Source organism: Protopterus annectens, chromosome 1.part1 (genome assembly GCF_019279795.1).
Source record: "Protopterus annectens isolate FY-2018-M chromosome 1.part1, PAN1.0, whole genome shotgun sequence".
Lineage (NCBI taxonomy): Eukaryota > Metazoa > Chordata > Ceratodontiformes > Protopteridae > Protopterus > Protopterus annectens.
The window spans coordinates 957,712,369-957,729,347 of record NC_056726.1 but is presented as its reverse complement, the minus strand read 5'-3'; positions in this window follow the sequence as shown (position 1 = coordinate 957,729,347).

Here is a 16,979-nt window from a genome sequence, read left to right as displayed (position 1 = left end):
GCTATTTTTGGGCCTTTCTCTTACATTTATTTGTGGCTTTGTCCAGATTTCTTGCTTTAAGAGGTTGACAGGTATGGGGAAGAGGTAGATCTGAACAATGGTTTTCCTTGTTGCATCAGTTAGGTGCAGGTTTGATTGATTGAGAAGTCCTGTTTTTTGATGTTTTTTTTTATGATTTGGTGTATGTGCTGACCATTCCAGCAAGAAAACAAACCAATTAAATAAATACATGAATGAATAGGTCCAAATCTGGCTCTTTTAAGAAAACTCTCTTGTAAATGAATAGTCTAGTATACTCAGACAAGGTTTATCCAACCTGGCTAGACTAGAGTCCAGCCTTCATGTCAGAGGGAAAAATCAGTCTCATAGCATCAGTACTTCCACCACTTAAAACATAGTGACAAAGGCAGTGGTCCAGTGCCATCTGTGACAGTACTCTGGAGAGTTTCTCACCTCATGAAGTCAACCTGAGTTGCGGAAAAAAGGAAACAGTTGCCTCACATTTACAGGTAGAAAAAATTTTTTATTGAGTAATGTGGAAGACCTTAACCAGTTCGTGTGAACTAGAGGGCATTACATCGTCAAAGCATTGCCTTCTTAAGGATAATGTTCATGAGTGAACTGAATGTGATCATTGCTTGAAAAATTTTCATGCTTTTATTCACATCACCATGAACTCATGGTCAAATCTTGGATCATGATCTTTGGTTGAGATACATTGTACAGGGAAAGGGGCATTTTGGTTAAGAGTAGCCACAGTGACCTCCTTATAAGCCACCACAAGAGACTTAGGATCCAGGACATTATAGCCCTCTATCAGCTGGTCAAGCAATGGAATCAGGCCATTACAAGAGATGTTGCTCAATCTTCTGTACCTGTCCAGCTTTATAACAGGAGAGCTACCAAGGAGGCCTATATAAATACATGGGGCAAGTGGTTGTCTAACAAAGAAACTGGTATTACCACCAAGTCTAAGGTGACCAGGTCTGAGGTGACCACACCTAGATGAAACATAAAGTTGAGTGACTGGACTTTGTAAACAGCAGAAGTAATCACAGTGGAAACATATTTAATAAATTCTACTGACTTATCAACTTGTGTTGAAATCACTCAGTGTTGAACCTTTTGCTTGTTCCAACACTAGTTCGTTAAGTAAGGCAGTGAAATCTTCCAAAATACTGATATCATCTAATGGATGATGTTTAGGAAGTATGCAGTGTGTTCCTGCACTCATTGTTAAATCTACTCGAAAATGTATCCATTTCTAATACAGCTCTAAAACAGAAAGCTATCCAGTCCTGATCTTACCTCACCAAGGGCACTGTATAGCAGAGAATTCTGGTATTACAGCCACTTCCAAATGGAGGCTAGAGATAAACTCTTGATCTTGTTAGAAATACAAAATTATTATCAAGTAACAAGTCAGAAATCATAACTGTCGTGTTGTGGATGGATCTCAAGAGTTACATAAAAAGGCCTGTATGGAGCTGAAAAATGTGGGTCCTTTTCACCAGCGTGCAAGGAAAGGTATAATTCTTTGGTATCTTATGAGCAAAGAGAAAATACCAGACTTTAGGGGCTTTCATCCCACTGTAGTACGTTGTAATCCTGATAGGTGTCAATTGTATATATTTAAAGGTGTCCCCATCCTATGTCATAGAATGCCAAGCTTCTAACATCTGTAAAATGTGCATGCAACGATCCCAGAATTGAAGCAATGGTAAAATAACAGTAAGAGGTCTTTAACACAGAACATACCCACAGAGATATCAAAAAACTAATCTCAGTAATTAAACCTAGTTATAATTAGAAGACTGTGTTAGCTGTAAGCAAGTTGTAGAGTGAACTACTAAATATAATTGAAAGAATAGTAAACAGAGATGGTGGAAGATGTCCATATTTGCATTCAAAAGGGGGGCTACTAAAGAATACATCAGATTAAGTCTAAAAAGAAGTTAAGCTAGCACCTATGAACATTTAGGATCTTTGTACGATAAAGGCAAGTTTATTGGGTCATTAGTCTCCTGAGTTGTTCTGCATGTAGCTGAAGTCACAAAGCTCAAATACTCAAATCCTGACTCATAACCCACAAAAGTGACATGTCTTAGATATGAAATGTTTAAGCAGAGGTGATGAGTACATGAACAGTGTCAGTACTGAAACTTTTCAGAGTACAAGTTGGCATTTGTTAAAGAAGCAGAAGACCAACAGTTTGCAAATCATGAATTTCCTGTTGTAAATATAGTATAGCATAGCATAGCAAAGATGTCTGTGAGTTTCCTCCTGTATAATCTTGATGATAGGACACAGACCAGTATGTGCTGTAGCAGATTTAGCAAAATGTGAGAGTGGAGATGTGCAGTTGTACAGCTTAAGAAATGTTGATCCCTTAAACTGTAAAGTTACCTATCATGGACTGGTGCAGATGTTTGCAGATTAAATTAATACGTTGAGAATCTGGATTTCTGAAGTGGGGCAAGACACCTACACTCTCCATATATATATGGCTTCAGTCTCAATACTTCTTAAATGTTTAGGGTTGTGCCATTTCAGATACGAGAGCAATGTTTGTTTTTTTAATGCAATACATCTCCAATGCTAGTGATCTCAGAGTTGGAATAATTGAGTGGGGGAGTGCTGGCATATAGATGGGGTGAAGGGAGCTTGTCCTTCCTACAAAACTGTTGATCTAATGTTATCAGTTTTCATTCATTCCTTAACTAATGGGTTTGGATTCGACTCAGCCATTACACTAGCTCGTGGCCTCCAAAAACTCTCAAGCTCCTTCCCTACCTGTAATACACCAGTCCCTAACATTCCTCACATCTCAATTGCTGCGTTTGTGTCTAGTTGTGGTCTCCTTCAACTCTTAAATGTAGAGTGGGAGACAAGTCTTTTTTGGCATATTTCATATTTAAAACTACTTATTTAGTCTTTAATTTTATTTTCAAGTTAGTACTGCTGATATTTTTAGATTTCATACACGTTTGAGTGTACCTTTTTCCTACCATTGTTGGTAGACCGAGCCTTCCTTCCCTACGTCTTATTTTTCTCGCCCTCATTACAGATTAGTTATCATTATTAGTAATTAGCATTTTCTCTTTTGTCTTCTTCTTCCTTCTACTAAAAAACAAAATTTAGTGATTATTGTTATTATTGTGATTCTTCTGTTTTCAGAATGTCTGAAAAAGAAGGATTTAAAAAATGTGGCAAGTGTGGTCACAAGTTGCCTTATTCCAATGCCCATAATCTTTGTGTATATTGCTTGAGCCTGGATCATTTCCAACAGGATTGCAGCATCTGTCTTGGGTTTAACCACCCAAGCACTGGCTGACAGGAAAAATAAATTGATTTTGGAAGGCTTGCTGCCAGCTTCCTTCTCTGAAGTCATTACTGGGGCTTAATCCACCAAACAGAAAACTAGAGACCCTAAAGAAGTGTCTAAACTTTGAGTCTTTAGCCTCTTCCTCCTTAGAACCTAAAAAGAAAAAAGAGTAATTGGATCTAAAATTGCTCACGGTCCAAACCTTGTCAGTTCTGAGCAAGCCTGTACCGGATCCTACACCCTCGGATCCAAAACCCTTTTCAAGGACTACTTATTCTCCTCATCTGGATCTAGTCCCATTCAGACTGCCTTCTCCCTTTTTAGAGAGGAGCTCCAAATCTCCATCCCTGGAATCTTCTCATTCTTCCAGGAGTCTCAGAGAAGCAGATGTGGAGAGGATGATGAGGAAATGCTTTACAGCGCAAATTCGGATGGGAATTCTTATGGCTCCTACTCCTTTGGGGTAGGAAGCTCAATCATCTACTAATCCACCCATTACAGATCCTTCTGTAACCCAATCTGTTGTTTTAGAGTCCTCAGATCTGAGTGTTCCAGGTCTGTCTGGTTCAGATCTGAAGGAAGCACTTTCTTCAGATCCGAGAACTGCTCTGACATACTCAGAGCTGGCTGCCTCTCGGAGCCAAAGTATCCTTGTTAGATCTGGCTGGTTGAAGTCTACTCAGAGGTTTTCAGAGCCCTCTCTTCCTCTTGGAGCCTCAGAACTGGACAGTTCGGCTCCAACTTCCACCTCGGGTTGGTTGTTCTTGGAGTAGAAGGATGATGGGCCAGAAACTTGCTTTCTCAGCTCTGCTGTCTTCCTTCTCTCCAGAGCGATCTGCCTTTGAGATTGTGAAGAGAGTGTCCTCTGCTCTGGCAGGACAGATGGGTCCTACCCCCTCGGATCCATCTTCTGCTTCATAGATGACTTTGCACCATGAACATGCACATTCTGCCCCACAGGGGTATAGCCAGCTCAAAGCTTCCAGACTATCTAGCAGGGTATTCTAATCTCTTCTGATACTTCACTGGACCCCCCCCCCCCTACCGAGGAAGTCCCTAGTAAGAGAAAGTGCAAAAGGAGACACTTGGACTCTCCTCAGGAGCCAGTCACTTAAGATACTGATTTCGATGAAGGAGAGGGGTCCTCAAAATCACCACCCAGTAACGTCTCATTTGGAGATATTTTTGAGGTTCTTAAGCAGAAGGGTGGCTGGTCTTCCCAAGACCCTTCTCTGGAGGAATCAGTATTTCTGGAGGCCTTTGGAACTGACCCATCTACCTCCTGGGTTACTCCACCTGCCAATGAGCTCATTGATTTGGTCTCTAGGTGGATGTGGAAGGAACCTGCTGCATCTGAGCCAATCCCCAAGAGACCAGACCAGATTCTGGCTCCACCAGTAGGAAGGGAATTTTGGGGTAAAGGAGTGCCAGTAGATGCCATGGTTGTGGCGGCAACTACAAAAAAGGAACTTGGGGAACAGAGTTCCACTGTCCATCCTCCTAATAGAGAGAGTCTATGCTTGGGAAGCATGTTTATGCTTCAGCAACTTTTGCACTCAGCTGAACTATTTGGCGCACTTTACAAGACTTCAGAGAGATTTGATTAAAGAGCTATCAAAATCTCTTTCTGGAACCGAAACTGCTGAGGCTCAATCTTCAGTAGTCTCTCAGTTGGCTACCTTTTAAGCTATATCTAATTTGTGCTGCACCACAAAAAGCGAATCCAATTCAGTAAAAAGGATTTATTCCAAAAAACATTCGAATGGCAAGAAATTGCCTATAACTGATCCACATATAATACAAAAACTGAAGAAATCTCTAGCGCCTTGGCAAACGTGCCTTTAACAGAGAAAAAAAAAAATTATCTAATTTGTCATGAGGCTTGTCTCACACTCTGTAGAAAGCACCTCTAGGACTGCAGGTTCATGTATTTCCATCAGGAAGCAAGCCTCGATGCACCTGTGTGATTTTGAAGAGCCCTTCAAGTCCTCATTCGTCAGTGCTCCTTTTGGTAGCTCTTCTTTGTTTGTCCCCACAGTGAAGGACACACTCTTCACATGTGAGAAAGACTGAAAGACCCTCTCTGCAGTGGGCATGCATTTTTCGACCTCTCAAAGGACCTTTTCCAGGAATCAACTGGGGGGGGTCAAAAAATGTTGAGAAAGTCCCAGGGTCCTTTCCAGGGCACATATGGAGATAGTTCCCTCAGAGACAGAGGGGGGTGCTGTAATAGGTGACACCCGCATGGCAGAGGAGGCCTGCAAAACCAGGGGTCTAGAGATTTCTTTTCTGACGCACTCACACATCTGGAGGTAGTCAGGAGTCACTTATCTCTGCACCAGACAGCCTGGCTAAATATAACAAAAGACAATTGGATGCAGAGAATTATTTCCAGCATTTATATAATTCCCTTTTCCCTATCTCCTCCGTTGTTAAGAAAATTTCTCGATGTTCCACCCAATCAGGGGAAAGCAGCAGCACTAGAAATTCAAAACTGCTGAGAAAGAGTCATCCAAGAGGTCCCAACAGACCAAATAGAATCCAGAACTTACTCAAGATACTTTTTAGTGCCAAAGAAGACAGGGCACTGGAGACTAATTTTGGATCTCAGTGTATTGAACAAGTCAGTTTGGCACACAAAGTTCCGGATGGTCACGGTTCAGTCCATTCTGCCCTTTTTGGGCAGGGATGACTGGATGTGCTTGATAGACCTTCAGGATGTGTACTATCGCATAAAGATGAACAGATGATCCAGAAGGTACTTGCGCTTCTAGCTGAGAGCCAGTCACTATCAGTTCAGAGCACTGTCCTTTGGCCTCACCACATCCCCCAGGGTGTTCACCAAGTGCAGTGGTAGCAGCTGACTTGAGACTGCAGGGATTCCGAGTTTTTCCATATCTAGACGGCTAGCTCATTACCACCACAACCAGGCATCAACTGATATCAGCATGTGATCGGGTATTACAGACTTGTTTACATCTCGGAATAACCATAAATTACGACAAGTCTCTCTTAGAACCGACCCAAACATTAGAGTTCATAGGGGTTGTGTTCAACATGGTATCTATGGTAGCTTCTCTTCTTCTTTCAAGAGTACAAACGATAAAGATGCAGGTCAGGAAAATAATTTGCAGTACCAGAATTTCATCCAGATTGATTCTGCAAACTCTGGGGTCAGTGTCAGTGGCAATAATTTTAGTTCCTTTAGTGAGTTTCCACATGAGAGTTCTACAGTGGATGCTAGCAATACAATGGTCAATGCTTTCTCAACCCATGTCAGCGAAGAAAAGAATAACTCAAGTATGTAAAAAATATCTGCTGGTGGATGCATTTGCAACAAGTACTACAAGGCCGTCCTTTCATCCTCTCTCAGCCCAAGGCTATAGTGACAACAGACACTTCCCAGCTTGGGTGGGGGGGGGGGCATTTCCTGGGGAAAACAGTCCAAGGCACTTAGTCCCTGGAAGAAGCAAACTTGCATATCAGTGTTTTGGAGATGAGAGTGGTGCTTTTGGCATTACAGGCATTCCAAGACTCTCTTCCTCTCAGAACAATCGCAGTCAAGACAGACAACTTGTCAGTAGTTTGATACATCAACAAACAAGGGGGAACCAGATCTTATCCCCTGTGTTGAGAAGCCCTCAGGCTGTGGCAATGGGTGATATCTTCCAACCATTTTCTGATAGCAATGCATATTCTGGGGAAGTCCAACGTCATAGACAAACTGAGCAAGTCCATCTTACTACCTCACAAGTGGTCTCTCACCAACAAATTGACGGATATGATTTTCAGTTGGTGGGGCCAGCCTTGCTGTGATCTTTTTTGCCTCTCCCCTAAACAACAAATGCAGCAGCTTTTTTGCCCTTATCCCCCCACTGGAGGAATCACCTTGGAATGCTCTACTCCACGATTGCCTCCCCCCTGGTCTTCTGTATGCTTGCCTTCCAACCCCCTCTCATTCCCAAATTCCTTCAGGAAGCAGCACGGTTGAAGAGCAAAGTCATCCTCATTGCACCTTACTGGCCTCGACAGAGTTGGTTTCTCTTCCTCTGGCCTCATCTTCAGTATCCACCTTGGATTCTGGCTTCATCTCCAGACCTTCTGTCCCACCTGACAGGTATGGCTCATCTGGATTTCACAAACCTCAACTAACAGCATGGCTTCTCCAATATCTTTAATAGCCAGGCAGCCAGTGTTGTCTTCCTCTGTCTGTTCCATACTTTTATCTTCCCATAAACCTTCTACTAGGAAACTCCATAGAAGTAAATGGAAAAAGATTCATTTGTTGGTCAGAGCAAAGTCAAATTGACCCTTTCTCAGCTCCAGTTCAATCGGTTCTGGAATTTTTGGTGAGTCTATTTAATGGAGGTGCTAGTTCATCAGCTATGAAAGTCCAACTTGCAGCAGTCTCCAGCTTTCATGTTGGATTTAAAAATTCTTCACTGGCTTCCTCTAAGCTGTACAAAGCCTTTTTGAAAAGCTCTCTCCTGCTAAGATCCCCTTATAAAGATCCCACTCCACCATGGAATTTAAATTTGGTACTGCAAGCTTTAATTCATTCTCCCTTTGAACCAGCAGCCATATGTGAACTTCCTGACCTGTAAAGCTATCTTTCTAGTTACAATTACATCTGCTAAAATAATTTCAGAACTTTAAGCTTTATCTTCTAAGCCTCCTTATTTGATTTTTCATAAGGATAGGGTCACATTACATAGCAGTGCTTCCTTCCTTTCTAAGGTGGTGTCAGAATCCAACATCAACCAATCCATTAACCTGCCAGTATTTTTTCAAAATTTGCAAATAAAGGTGATTATATGCTGCACTTATTGGATGCCCATAGACAATTACGGTTTTACTACACAGAACAAAAGAAATTAGAAAGACAGATTAGCTATCTCCTTTGCACATACAAAATTGTGCTAATCAGTTACAAAAGTAACTCTAGCTAGATGGTTGACAGATTGCATTTCATTTGTTTATAACAAGTTGAATCTCCCCTTACCAAAACCTTTAATGGCTCATTCAACCAGATCAATGGCAACTTCTTCTGTGTTCCAGTCCTGTTGATGACATATGTGCTGTTGCAACTAGGTCAAATCCTCATACCTTTATCACACATTACAAAGTAGATCTGGTCTCGAGGGGGAAGAGCAGCCTTTGTCTCAACTGTACTCAGGAATATCCTTCCTTAGGGTCCACCTAGGATTGTAGGTAGCTGGGGAATCTGTCCAATTAGTTGAGGAATGAAAGAAAATTGAGAACCTCAGATAAAGAAGTTATGTACTCACCATAACGTTCCATCTGTGCTGTCCATTTTCATTCTTCCTCAACTCCCGAATCACCAACCTGTATCCTTTTTAATGACTGACTTCTGGAGGAGTCAGAGGCTTCAAGGATACTACTGTCCTTTGTGTTGAGCTCCAGATATGGCATATTATAATAGTCTTAATTCAAGCAGCAAACCAGATCTGAGAGATGTTAGTGATTGGTGTATTATGGGTAGGGAGAGCGCTCGAGAGTTTTTGGAGGCCACAAGCTAGTGTAATGGCTGAGTCAGATCTGAGGATCAGATCCAAACCCATTAGTTGAGGAAGAATAAAAATGGACAGCACAGATGGAACATTATGGCGAGTACATGACTTCTTTTTTAGGTAGACTGTATGTATATGTTGTTTTGCATGTGTGCTGTGTTTGGGCTGTTTAATTTTTATTTTTTTGTTTCTGTTGCTTTCACATTTTTAATGATATGAAGTTACATTTTGAAATATAGTGATCCATGTATATTACCTTTGATGTTTGTAGAATTTGTCTCTTACTGCCTGCATAATGTGTTATGCTGGAGACACCAGAAGTTCTGTTGCCAAACATATTGTTGAAAAAAGTACCATTCATAGATTCTTATTTTTCACCATAGAGATCTTGCCAAGCACCATAAGACTGGGGACTAATAGGAACACACTTGAAAAGACTGAGCAAAAATGGATTATTTTGCTAAAAGCTGACAAGGGTATGGGCTTGAATGAAGCTTTGTCACTTAAACCCTTTTTAAGGGACAGAAGACTTAGTTACATTTGGTAACCCCCCCATACACTTTTTTACATTGGCTGTTAGATATACAACTTTTCATAGTAGTTATAGGTGTGTCTGATTTTATATATATATATATATATACACACACACCCATACTCCTCATATATTTTATATATATATATATATATATATATATATATATACACACATATATATATATATATATATATATATATATATATATATATATATATATTCTGTTTTTATTGTGTTTTTATATACACATATATTTTTTATGTTAGCAGCATTTAGCTATGATGTTTGGTTTTGTTTATATTTAGAAAAAAGTAAATGGTGCCAAAAGCAGCGTAACGACCATAAAACAAAAAGGCTGCTAGTGTTGCCAATAACTAGTCCTCGAATTTTCCAAAAACAATATTTATTGTAAAACACAAAAATGCCATGAGGATAAGCGCTTTCATCACAATGACTTCATCAGAACGGTTGTTTTTGGAAAATTCGAGGACTAGTTATTGGCAACACTAGCAGCCTTTTTGTTTATATTTACCACCTATTAGCTACCTACAATAAGAGTATAATTTCATAATTTCTTTTTTTTGTAAGGGTATACATATGTACACGTATTAAAATATACTCAAATGATCAACTAAAGATGGACCCCTGCCCTAAAAAAAAAAAAAAAAAAAAAATATATATATATATATATATATATATATATATATATATATATATATATATATGACTTTACTATGTTGTAATAACTTTCTCCTTTTCACTAAAGTGCCTATTGTATATTGTACTTTCTTTATTGTCTCTAGATATTTCTGTTAAATTCTATGTAAAAACTGACACTGTACCTGTCAATGTTGTTCTTGTTTATTGGAACTTTTCTCCATGGACCTCCACTGAAAATGGGCTCACACCCAGACGGACTATCCCGGTCAACAAATGTAAAATAAAATACATTTATTTTTCATATATTTTCTGTTTGTTTATGTGTTTGTTTTTTTGGACATTTAAGTAGATTGATGAGTGTGCATGTAGCAGTTCAAGTTTTTTACTGTAAATTTCATATAAGGTGTAGTATACTTAGTTAACTATGTGGATGGCAGGACTGTTTCAGCCTTTGTTGATGTACTTCTGCGTTAAATTTTCCAAAACTTCAGTATATTTGCAACAGTGTGATAAAATGGTTTATTTATGATGCATATTATACAGTTTAAATATCTGCAATATTTGTTTTATTCATTATATCTTAACTCTGTTATATACGTAGTGGTTGGAACATACTAAAAATGTATTTATTTTGCTAAAGTGTTAGGTTACTTTAAATCACTTGGTTTCCACTAATTACTTAATTGGAGGAAAAAAAGGTTGCTAGCAGTGATTGGTTTAACAGTGTTTAAAATGTTTAGGCTTGTGACAGAATTTGATGAAGCATAGGAGTACTACACGAAAGTGATTACATGTTTTTTACTAAATAAATCATTTGGTTTTATGCTGTGCGTGTCCTTTGCCTGTTTGGATTTCTTGCATTATATTTTTGGAGCCTGGTCAGGACATCCTCTGGTGCAGTGGTTTTGTTTTTGCCTGTGTTTACTTTTGATTCTTCTGCCCAGGAGCATGGCTGCAGGTTTGAATATTGAGCTGGATTTTAATCCTATTGCTGGTGCATTTTCCAGAGAGAAAGACTGTTTTAGTAATTTGCTACATAGTGAAGGTAATCCACTTTTATTTTTTGAGATGAAGGAGGCTAATAGAAGTGATGAATTTGATGGTGTAAATTTACATGAATATCTGAAACTTCATAGAGAGCTTGAAGAAGCCTTTGTCAAACTAAAGAAATGCAGTGGCAAAGGAAATATCTTGAAGCATGTGTACATTTTAAAATAGTACCACCGGGGTTACATGTGACAAAAATGCCCACATATGGCCAGTTTTATCCAGATTTACTATCTAAATGGCAAAAACTGAACCTGGTAACTAGTTATGGCTACATGCAGTTGTTGATACAAAATTCTGTTCAAGTTAAAGAAAATTATGTGACTGAAATTCACTTGACTAAAAAGAAACTGTGTGAACTGCTGCCTAGAACTGTAGTAGATAAAGCCATAAAGGTTACACATTTCGTGACTTCTTTTGAACTTACACCAGCAAAAAATGACCAAGTTGGAGAAAGAGATTTGAAAGATTTTAAAGTAGGCAATGTTTTTTTTTGGCCTAATGGTAAAGAGCTCAAGTCTGTTAAATCTGTGAGTGCCGCAAGTGTTCCATCTAAAGACTCTAATTCTGTTCAAGAATCTGCTGGGGCAGGTTCAGAAGCACTTTTGACTACTAATGTTCATTTTTCTTCTTCTTTGGATACAGCCAGTGTTCCTAGTGACAGTGGCATGACTGCTGTATCTAACTCACAGGTTGTAAGACCTAAGACCACAATGTCCTTGCCCAATGATGAATTTGTTGCTTTAAACTTGCCTCTTCCCATAGGGAATATTAGAGGGAGACGATGATCGCCCAGTCAAGGGAGGAAGTGTCGGAAACATTCAAGTGGACAACTGAACATTCCTTTAATCAAGCAGTTTTGGAGCACAGCGAAGGACAATTACGATATAATTTATCAGATGTTTGACTGATGTTCAATTACGAGTCCTTGACAAAGGTCTTTTTTTTATACCTACAGCTAGTAGTGTTTTAGTGATGTAATGGTAGATTTGAAGTTGTTTTGTCGAAATGTGATGTTGAATTATATGTTTCTGATTCTGCTATGCAACCTTCGGCATTGAGGAAACCAAGTGTATTTTGTCCTGATTTTCATCCTTTAATAGAAGCATTTTTGCGGATGTGTGAGCATGATTTATTACAGTATTATAATGATCCAGTAAATAAATGTAATAGGTTCTATAACCTTACATCTAGTGAATTTCTGCTCTACAGGAGTTACAAGCTAATGAGGACATTACTATTTCCCCATCTGATAAAGGGGAGCTATAGTGATTCTCAACCATAAAGATTATATAAAAAATATGACTTTAATATTGTCAGATAGTACTACTTACAGACTTACTAATCCTACAGAGATACAAAAACTTATATCTATTGTGAGTTATTTGTTTGTCTTCCATGTATATTATTAAGGAGTTACAGGACTTCTGTATTGTTGAGAAACCCTTAATACCCCTCATAAAAGGGCTTGCCTAAAATCCATAAATCTTTATCTGACTCACCCTATAGACCAGTTATGGCTGGGCAAGTTTGCGCCACAGAACCCATAATCATTTATTTAGAAAAAAACTCCACATCCTTTATTAATGAAGTCATCCACTATTTTAAAAGACTCACAGCATTTTCTTACTATGTTATATGATAAGTTACAGAAGGCTCCATTGTGTGCTACAGATATGTTGGTTACTATGGATGTATGTTCATTATTTACATGCATACCAAATGATGTAGGCATTCAATATATGAGAGATTTCTTGTGAAGTCATATTGATTTTGACAATGGACGCATACAGACCATATGACTGTTGATGGAATTGGTGCTTACCAATAATGTATTTGTGTTTGAAGGCTATTTTTACATTCAACAATATGGAGTGGCCATGGGCACACCATGTGCCAACTCCTATGTTAATATTGCAATGGCACAATGGAAAGATACTGTGTTGTTGAATAATGTTACTTATAGTAGAAATTTGTTACATTATAGTCATTTTGTGGATGACATATTTTTAACTGGAGAGGGTGTACAGAACTATTTGAGCAGGTTCATTCTTTTTTTGAATGAGTACCCCTTTCTTGAAGTTTACTACATGTGCATCTCTTTATGAGATTGATTGTTTTAGATGTCAAGCTAACAAGAGAAGGGCATGTTCTGTACACTCAGGTTTATAGGAAAGAATGTAGGAAGAACAGCCTTTTATCACACTGTAGTATGCATCCCACATATGTATTCAAAAATATATTGAAAGGACAAGCTCTTCGTACTTCTAGACTTATCACCAAAGATAGCATTATGTTCCAGCAAGTAGACTTATTAAAGAAAGAGTTTAGGGATAGAGAATATACTGAGGCTGAATGCAATGAACATTTACAAATGGCCTACAGGGAAAGAGGAGGTAGAGGTAAACCTTATTTCTCAGAAAGGAATATGCCACTGGTTAACAGGATGGATGGTTATCACAAAAACAATGTAGCTTATGTCTGTCTTATACCTCTGAGAATAAGAAAGTTATGGGTATTATACCCAATAATTGGCATGCCTAACAGCAAACAGTGAGATAGAGCAACTTGTGGGGACATATCTAAAAGTTGCTAATAAAAATTTGAAATCACTAAAATGTAGGTTTTGCCATAGAACTGGCATGATAACCAGCAAAACTGTTTCTGAGACAAAGAACATTTGTTTGTTGTAGACATTGTCATTTTTGCAAGTATATTGCCAGTAAGAACGTTTTTATACATCCTGATACAAATAAAGAATATATTTTTGGGCATTATACTGAATGTTCAACTGCTGATATTATATATTTAGCTCAATGTGTTCACTGTTTTACGTTCTATGTTGGCATGACTACTAGACCATTGAGGGACAGGATTAGGGAACATATATATTACAGTAATATTGGAGACACCGGAAGTGCTGTTGCCAAACATATTGTTGAAGGTACCATTCATAGAGTCTTATTTTTCACCATAGAGATCTTGCCAAACACCATAAGGCTGGGGAATAATAGGAACACACCTAAAAAGATTGAGCAAAAATGGATTGTTTTGCTACAAGCTGACAAGGGTATGGGTTTGAATGAAGCTTTGGCACTTAAACCCTTTTTAAGGGACAGAAGACATAAAGTTACATTTGCTAACCACCCCCCCTTTTTCATGCACTCTTCTTGCCTTGGCTGTTTTTCATAGTAGCTGTAGGTGTGTTTGCTTATATATATATATATATATATATATATATATATATATATATATATATATATATATGCACATACTCCTCATATATTATTTATTTGTTTATTTATTTAGTTATGCATATATTGTCTGTGTTATTGTGTTTTTATATACACATATATATTTTTATGTTAGTAGCATTTAGCTATGATATTTGGTTTTGTTTATATTTATTTTTCATATATTTTTTGTTTGTTTGTTTTTTTTTTTTTGGGGGGGGGCATTTAAGTAGATTGCTCATGTAGCAGTTCAAGTTTTTTACTGTAAACTTCATATACGGTGTTTGTTTGTTTGTTTGTGTCTTTTGGCTTTTCCCGGTTAGGGGTCGCCACAGTGGAACTCTGGTCCGCTAATGATTGGTAGTTGATTTTTACGTGCCGAGTTACCAGCTCTGATGCACAACCTTCAATGAAGGTACGTCCATTCACACATGTCTCCACGCAGAAGACGCTCTAGCTGAGAATCGAACCGGACAGCGTCTTACTGTGAGGCGACAAGGCTACTGCAGCACCACCACCGTGGGTAAACTTCATATACGGTGTATACATAGTTAACTATGTGGATGGCAGGACTGTTTCAGACTTTGTTGATGTACTTCTGCATTAAATTTTCCAAAACATCAGTATATTTGCAACAACATGATAAAATGATTTATGTATGATGCATATTATACTGTTTAAAATCTGTAATAGATTGGAACATATTAAAAAATTATTTATTTTGCTAAAGTGTTAGGTTAATTTAAATCACTTGGTTTCCACTAATTACTTAACTGGAGGGAAAAAGGTTGCTAGCAGTGATTGGTTTAACAGTGTTTAAAATGTTTAGGCTTCTGATAGAATTTTATGTCTGATGAAATGTAGGAGTACTACGCAAAAGCGCTTACATGTTTTTACTAAATAAATCATTTGGTTTTATGCCGTGCGTGTCCTTTGCCTGCTTGGATTTCTTGCACAATAGTTAATTTGTTTACTTCACAAACAAAAAAGGTAGAAGGTTTGATTCTCACTATTGGTCACTGTCCAATTATTGGTTAAGTGTGTAATAGTCTGCAAGACTGATTGCCTAGTAATCCCGGACAGAGATCCATTAAAAAACTGGCAACATTTAGAATAATGTTAAATGTTGTTGCTATGATGCATTTTGTTGAATGTCTATTTTATAAAGCTCCTTCTTGGACAACATATGCCCTTGGCCTTGATTTTTCTCTGTTGTGTGGTAGGAAGATCATGGTATAAATAACTACAGTTAGATTAGCCCTTGATTGTATGGAAATGCTAGTCTGTGTTTGTATTTATGTATTGAAAAAGCTGAAGGAAGCAGGAATAATAGATCTATAAAATAAAGTATCTATTAAGGAACTTCTGGAGAAAAAGCAACACAAAATGTTTATTTAGGAAACTTATGAGAAAAGTCACTAGTTGTGATGACAAACCACAGTTTATATCAACTCAATTTAGGAATAAAAAGGAAAAGTTTAGAATCCAGAAAAATGTAATTAATTGAACAGTAAATAGTTGTAACTAGCTGCATGCAAAAACCTCAGGCATATTTGGCTGGCTAATCTGCCCCCTTTCTGACCATAAGGTGGCAGTATTTTAACAAGACATAATATTCCAACCCCATTACATCCCTTGCGCCGTAGTGATCGGCAAATACTGAAGCCCACTATATGTTAGCATTCTACTTCTAGTCATAAGTGAATGACAGTTGGAAAGGTTCTACTGGCTAGTACAGTGTTCCTCAATTTCCCTACCCCTGAACCTAAGGCTGTGGCTGCTTGCATAACGTCCTACACTTGGAACCTTATTTTTGCTCTTTCTGGGTGCAGGAACACCAAACGTTGTACCTACACATGGTCATACCCTCCTTTTCTTTCTGTTTTGTACAATTGCAAGCCTGCTCAGTTGAATTTTCATTTAAGTCCATCAGCAATACCAGAGCCTTAGGAACTTACCTTTATGCATTTCTAGCTCACTGATTGTTTTTCTTGACTTCCCTTGCATCCTCCTGCTGGGCCAACCTTCTCTGTTCGCCCTCGTTGTGCTTGGGCTCACTCCACTCTCCTACCCTACCCCCATTCCACCCACCCCCACTTTCATTAGATATATACCTGTCCAACACACCCACTATTTCCTCAACCAATCCACATGCAACTACACTATCATCTATTCCACCTCCCCATTCTCCACCCACTACACTGCATATTCACATCCATACACCTTCAAACTCACTCTTGCCCTCCCCTCCCCACCCTTTACCTCAACTCTACAACATGCCTACCAACCATGCATCCTTACTGCTCCAAAAAAGCCTACACCCTGATACTGTACTTTCTCTACTCCACCAATAGTGCCATCTTGCTCCATACATACCACATTAAACACTGCCACTCTCCAACTCTCCCACTGCCCTCCCATCAGTGTCAGTCCCACTCTTACACCACCATCACTCCACAACTTTATAATATCTCTACCTCTCTCCTCACACCTTTCAAACACATTCAAACATACCATCCCAACCACCATATTACAATATATACTAAGTTAATTAACAAACTAAGGATTGTCCTACTACACTCCTTGACACAAATTAAACTCCAAGCTGACATCCATCCTAACCCAGGTCCAAAGAATAACTTGGCTCC